This window comes from Lissotriton helveticus, chromosome 10 (assembly GCF_964261635.1).
Source record: "Lissotriton helveticus chromosome 10, aLisHel1.1, whole genome shotgun sequence".
In the NCBI taxonomy this organism is placed as follows: domain Eukaryota; kingdom Metazoa; phylum Chordata; class Amphibia; order Caudata; family Salamandridae; genus Lissotriton; species Lissotriton helveticus.
The window spans coordinates 858,286,813-858,294,580 of record NC_136071.1 but is presented as its reverse complement, the minus strand read 5'-3'; positions in this window follow the sequence as shown (position 1 = coordinate 858,294,580).

Below are 7,768 nucleotides of genomic sequence, written 5' to 3'. Positions count from 1 at the left end.
TCCCTGAGGTTCTTATTCCTTCTATAAGCTAGCAGGGGTAATGGCATAGGGGGAGCGTTTTCATCAGAGTTCAGGATTCTCCAGTTATTATTAATGATATTCCTGATTTTGAAATTCAGAGTGGAATGGTTGATCACACATGTAATCCGATTCTGATTAGAGCGTCTCGACCCCTGGAGTAGCGCAGTTCTGTCATAGTATTTCGCTCTCTTATAGGCATGCCGTACAAGACGGTGGGGATAACCCCTCTTGAGAAGCCTATCTTTAAGTGCATCTCCATGTTTATGGAAGGCACTCATGTCCGTGCAGTTGCGACGGATTCGCAAGAATTCCCCAAAGGGGATGGACTACTTTTGGCAGTTAGGGTGGTAACTGTCAAACTTAAGGATAGTATTCTTAGCTGTGCTTTTCCTGAAGAGACTCACTTCCAAATGACCCTCAATACCTTCAATGCTAATATCCAGAAAATCAACCTTATATTTGTTAAAATTCACTGTGAACCTTAGGTCGGTATCACTGGCATTAAGCCAGAGAACAAACGCCTGCAACAAATCAACCGGACCACTCCAAATAAAAAAAATTTTGTCTATAAAACGCTTCCAAATAGAGACATTTTCAAAAAATGGGGCCAGTTCATTGTAGATGTTCTGTAGCTCCCACTCTCCCATAAAGGTGTTTGCCACACTGGGAGCACAAGAGGCCCCCATTGAGGTACCCTTGATTTGTTTATAAAGGCGGCCATCACATTCAAAGAAGTTGTTCAATAGAACAACCTCCAAACATTGTAAAATAAAGGCATCTGGTCGGTCCTCTGGGTATCTCTGTAATAGGGCTGAAACAGCCTGTAACGCTCGGCACTGAGGGATATTGGTGTATAACGCCTCAATGTCGAGCGTCACAAGGATGTCTGTATCTGGAATAAATGGCAAACCCTCTATCTTATTGATTATCACCGGTGTCACAGATATAGGAGGCATATTTGTGTGTAAGGGGACACAAGAATTTATCAACATATTTTGATAGGGGCTCCGTACAAGAGCCAATGGTGGATATTATGGGTCGCATAGGTGGATTTGTTTCCGACTTATGTGTCTTTGGTAGCCCGTAAAGGGCGGAGATTGTTGGACAGGATTTGTTTAAAAAAACATATTCATCTTCACAGATGAGCCCATCTGTGAACGCCACTTGGGTTATTTCTTGAATGTGCTTATTCAATCTTTCCAATTCTCTCCGTTGTGCTGGTCTATAATGGTCTGTCACTGACAGCATCTCAGACATCTTTTCATCATAGATGTTCCTATCAAATAAAACAATCCCCCCACCTTTGTCACACGGTTTATTTTTGTCACACGGTTTAATGACAACAGAGGGATCCGTTTTCAGTTTATTAAGAGATGCAATCTCTAATCTAGAGAGGTTAGATTGTGGTTTATAAGGATTCTTAATGACTCGTGCAATATCACGAAGAACACTCTGTTCGAAAATACGCACATCGGTGCCTACCATATCCAGCGTAGGAGTAAAGGTCGATGGAGGTTCGCACCTAGATAAATTATTCTCTTCCTCATTTAGGGGTCGGTCCAAAAAGAATTTATTCAATCTAACCTTCCTAAAGAAGGCAAATAAGTCCTCATGCAACTTAAATTTATTCAAGTGTACACTTGGAACAAATGATAAACCCTTGCTCAACACCTCTATGTCCTCAGGTTCAAGCGACATGGATGAAAGATTATAAATCGGTAAGTTTTCTTCAATAATAGAAGGAGATCCCGATGTACCTCCTACCACTAATACTGGTGGTTGCGGGTCCTCACATATTGCTGTGGAGGTTGAGGGCTCATTTGTGCTTGAGCTCCTTGGTCCTGCCACCGTACATTCCTTCCTCGGTATTGGCCCCGGGGTAAAAAACCCCTTCCATGAAATGGTCGTTGAGTGGACCTACCTCTGAATGGTCTTGAGTTGTATTGGCCATTGCTCATGTCCTGATAGTTGTCTCCATCCGATCCGGAGGAACCAGAGTCTGAGAAATTGGTATACTTCCTACCTGAGTAACCATTGAAGTTCGGATTGTAATTCCCTTGTGTTCCCTCTTGATAATAACTAGGAGTAAGGTACGGGTAGATCTTTTCTCTAGTGAACCATCTCACATCTTTTCGTAGCTTTTCTGTCTTTTTATTTGTGAGATAAGTGTCGAAGTCTTTCATCTCTGTTTGAATTTTTTCAAGACTACTCTTGGCTTCATCCACAGCCGTGGATGTATTGAGTTTAACTTCTAAGTCGTTTATCTCCTGCAAAAGGGTAGATGCTATTTCCTTGGCTGTTTCTATAATCAACACCATCCAGTCCCTGGAGCAGCGGTTAGAAATGAGTGACCACCGCTCCAGGAACTTTCTGATGTTGACAAATAGTGCAGGTGCAAACACAACAATGATGGACAGAATGTGGATCAATGTCACACATTCACCCCAGTCAAAAGATCTGGGCCCAAATCCATCGTTTTTCCACTCCACACCACCCTGGGTTAGACAATGGCGATATGCAAATCAGCGGTCTGGGAAAGATATGGCTGTTGTAGTTCGGACTGGACTGTTCCCATGGGGCAACAGGGTCAGAGCTGATTTGCATAAAGCCATTATCTGACCCAGGGTGGTGTGGAGTGCAAAAAAACGATGGATTTGGGCCCAGATCTTTTGACTGGGGGAGTGTGTGACATTGATCCACATTCAGTCCATCACTTGTTGTTTTTTGACAAATAGTGCAGGAGCATTACGAACTCTTAGTCCTGAGGGGATTACACCCGCCTTAAGATACTCAAACATATAATATGCACGAGATTCTATGCGTTTCAGTTTTTTCCGCATATTTAATAGATTTTGCCAATCACTATTATCTAATTGGTGGGTGGGACGAGGACCACTATCTCCCGTGACTATACCCATCAGGGAATTGAAATCATCATCAGAAAACCCGAAGGTTTGGAAGTGGTCCATTTTCGAGAATATCCAAATCAACTATGTATATACTGTATGATTAATACTCACGTATCCGAAGTATGTATATACAAAAAATCTAAAAGAAAGGGAAAATTAAAAGAAAAGAAAACAAATATTAAAGAAATCCCCCAATTGTGCAGCCAAAGATAAGAGAGACAAAATAATGGTCATGTGAGAACAACATATGATTAATCTAGAAAGGTAACACATAATAAGGGAAAAAGTATAACTCAACAATAAATGAGCAGAAAAAATCCCACGGTTAAAAAAACGCGAATGCTGATAGCAGGTATGATGGGACCCCCTCAAAAGGTTAAATGTGGCCAAGGAACAGAGGGGAAAAGAAAGACAACACTTACGAAAAGATTGTTCCAGCACAGGCCATAAACTTCAAATACTAGTATACATCCTATTGTTAATCTGAACCAGGTGACAGATATATGACAGTCATATTTTATTTTATAAATTTTTTTATTTTCAATTTGTCTATCATTTTATATTGTTCATTATTTTTTAATTTGTAAAAAACATTTCATCACAAATTCAATTTTATAAACATTTTCAAAATTCATAGCAAAAACAGAAGAATATAATATAACCGTGTGACAAAGGTGGGGGGATTGTTTTATTTGATAGGAACATCTATGATGAAAAGATGTCTGAGATGCTGTCAGTGACAGACCATTATAGACCAGCACAACGGAGAGAATTGGAAAGATTGAATAAGCACATTCAAGAAATAACCCAAGTGGCGTTCACAGATGGGCTCATCTGTGAAGATGAATATGTTTTTTTAAACAAATCCTGTCCAACAATCTCCGCCCTTTACGGGCTACCAAAGACACATAAGTCGGAAACAAATCCACCTATGCGACCCATAATATCCACCATTGGCTCTTGTACGGAGCCCCTATCAAAATATGTTGATAAATTCTTGTGTCCCCTTACACACAAATATGCCTCCTATATCCATGACACCGGTGATATAATCAATAAGATAGAGGGTTTGCCATTTAATCCAGATACAGACATCCTTGTGACGCTCGACATTGAGGCGTTATACACCAATATCCCTCAGTGTCGAGCGTTACAGTCTGTTTCAGCCCTATTACAGAGAAACCCAGAGGACCGACCAGATGCCTTTATTTTACAATGTTTGGAGGTTGTTCTATTGAACAACTTCTTTGAATGTGATGGCCGCCTTTATAAACAAATCAAGGGTACCTCAATGGGGGCCTCTTGTGCTCCCAGTGTGGCAAACACCTTTATGGGAGAGTGGGAGCTACAGAACATCTACAATGAACTGGCCCCATTTTTTGAAAATGTCTCTATTTGGAAGCGTTTTATAGACGACATTTTTTTTATTTGGAGTGGTCCGGTTGATTTGTTGCAGGCGTTTGTTCTCTGGCTTAATGCCAGTGATACCAACCTAAGGTTCACAGTGAATTTTAACAACTATAAGGTTGATTTTCTGGATATCAGCATTGAAGGTATTGAGGGTCATTTGGAAGTGAGTCTCTTCAGGAAAAGCACAGCTAAGAATACTATCCTTAAGTTTGACAGTTACCACCCTAACTGCCAAAAGGAGTCCATCCCCTTTGGGGAATTCTTGTGAATCCGTCGCAACTGCACGGACATGAGTGCCTTCCATAAACATGGAGATGCACTTAAAGATAGGCTTCTCAAGAAGGGTTATCCCCACCGTCTTGTACGGCATGCCTATAAGAGAGCGAAATACTATGACAGAACTGCGCTACTCCAGGGGTCGAGACGCTCTAATCAGAATCGGATTACATGTGTGATCAACCATTCCACTCTGAATTTCAAAATCAGGAATATCATTAATAAAAACTGGAGAATCCTGAACTCTGATGAAAACGCTCCCCCTATGCCATTACCCCTGCTAGCTTATAGAAGGAATAAGAACCTCATGGATATGCTAGTACATACCCGGCAGGTAAAAAGTTCTCCCTCATATGGCTTGTGTTCCATTTCGGGCCTTCCTGCTGTCTTGGGTAACCACAGATGTGGTTCCTGCCACGCCTGTGATTCAGCTATTACATCTGAGGTCATCAAATATAATGATAAAGAAATCAAACTACGCCATTTGACAAATTGTCGCAGTAGTAATATCATTTATATTCTGTTCTGCAGCTGTGGTTTGGCCTATGTGGGAGAAACAGGTCGCGAATTTCGTCTCCGATTCAGTGAACACAAGTCTGCGATCCGAACCAAGAAACTGATGGCACCCTTAGTTCAACATTGTCTAGATATGAACCACAATGAGCAAGAAATTAAGTGGTCTATCTTGGAAAAGGTGCTACCAAGAACAGGCCAATCAACTGAAAGTATCCGGAAGAAACGCGAAACCTTCTGGATCTATCATCTTGATTGTGTTAAACGTGGCCTTAATGAGGAGATATCCTGGTACGTTACAAAATACATGTCATCTATTGATACATAGCGAATATCTGTGATTCGAACTTATTTGAGCTATTTTGGCTTTTTTGAGCTATGTTAATATGATTGACAGCTTGATCTCTCCTCTATTCCTGTTGTGCACTCTTCATAGCTAGATTGGTTCATTTGTCCAGTAGCTGCTCTGGACATTAATGATCGTGCGAGTGTATAAAAAAAAAAAAACTCTTTTAGAGTCTGCATGAGATTCGTAAGTCTTGGAATATATAGCCCTATATAATCAATGGCAATTTGATTTGAGACTCTTCTTGTACCAACTTATGGTCGATATGGTTCTTTAGAATTGGTCATTGGGTGATTTATGACATTTGTGTATCATCTTGTTATTTCTTTGAAAATAATCGTCATTGTCCTCAATGGTTGCATCTCATTTCGTATCTGTCGATACCTTCGCGGCGACAAGGAGGTGAATCGTAGTCCATCATTTATTTTTAGTTCTTTCTCACGCTCGAGATCGCTTCCGGTAACTGGGTAGTATCGCGTTATGACACGCTTCCGTCCAGGATTTAAAAACTTGAGACTCAGTCTAGAGTGCCGTTTGTATCAATAATATCAGGCAGAGTGGAGCGTCGACCTGCACTACGTACAATATCTTGGTAAGCAGTACTTATTCGTATCATAAGACTTGATATATAGGGTTATGCTTTCCCGCCGTATTTATACACGTCTCTGAGCGATTAGTGCAGTCTTCGCTCTTGATTTCATGTTTCCTCGTCCTTCGTGATACAGATGTATTTAGATATTTTGTCTTTACATTTTAGATTCCCGACGGGCAGAGCAAGTCATCTTTGTCCTCATCAACTTAACACATCTTGGAACATTATTCTGAATTTAAAATAGAGAACGGAATTCACTGCTCGGTTAAAAGGTGTGTTCCCCATTATTCGTCATTAGGATATATATGATAGTGAAAACATTTGCGATAAAGCTACATAATCCTAAACATCGGCGTATTTCTGTTCTAGCTGTATTGCCTTGTTGAAGATCAGACATGTATTTTCATAAGGAATCAATTCGACGTTAAGATTTGGCCCCTCGCTGCTTTAAAAATATGGTAAGAATAGGCTCCAAAAAGAAGGTCGGGCTTTGGATGCTATGAATTTATGTGATTAAATGATTACTTAGAGTGGGGCATCTCTTTCTGTCTCTTAGGTTTCTCAAACACGATCTTTTCGACTAATCACTTAACTTGGTTGTCTCACATGAGATTATGATTCATGGAATAGGAACAACAATTTGTTTTTAATCGTAAGTAGACCTATGTTCTCTCAGAATATGTCATATTTCATACCTTCTGTTGGAATTTTATAGAAATGGATATCGTATTTCAAAGATATGTATTGCAGCAGTGTCTGTAGAAAGGTTGAACTATCATAAATATTGTCTTCCTGATTAGCAGTACATTAGGTGTCTTCACTATAATTCATTACATTTCTCATGTTCGTCTGATAACTTTGTCTCATGCACTTTCTCTGTAGTCTTTGGTCATGTGAAGAGCTACTATGTTACTCTGAGCAATGTTTTCTTATCTTGTAGACTTAGTTTTTTTCTCTCATCCTCTCTGAGAGAATGTATAGTGACAGTATTTGTTATGTATATTTTAGATCCCCTGACATCTCGGATTAGACTGTTTGAAAGAGGTCCTGAGGAAGGTGGCCTTGAGCCGCCGAAACGCGCGTCGACCTGGTGCGGGGTCTCATACTGGTTTTTGAGACCTATCAATTGGCGTGACGATTCTGCCAATCAAGACTCAGTCCTTCCTTTTTCTTTTGATGTTGTGGTCTGAATGAAGTATGGGTGTGAATGTGGTAGTATTTTGAGATTGTGTGCATGAGATCAGGGGTTGTTTCTTTGAAGTATATTGTGTTATTTCCTTGTATATATTTATTATTATATTATATTCTTCTGTTTTTGCTATGAATTTTGAAAATGTTTATAAAATTGAATTCGTGATGAAATGTTTTTTACAAATTAAAAAATAATGAACAATATAAAATGATGGACAAATTGAAAATAAAAAAAATTATAAAATAAAATATGACTGTCATATATCTGTCACCTGGTTCAGATTAACAATAGGATGTATACTAGTATTTGAAGTTTATGGCCTGTGCTGGAACAATCTTTTCGTAAGTGTAGCCACATTCTTTAAACCTCGCTATCATGACCTTTTCCTCCTTGTAGTAAGATTCATCATTGCTACAGTTTTGTCTTGCCCTCAGTAGCTCCCCATACAGAATGCTCCATTTGAGAGCATCTGGTTGGCCACTGAGGGCATGAAGAAGACTGTTTCCTGT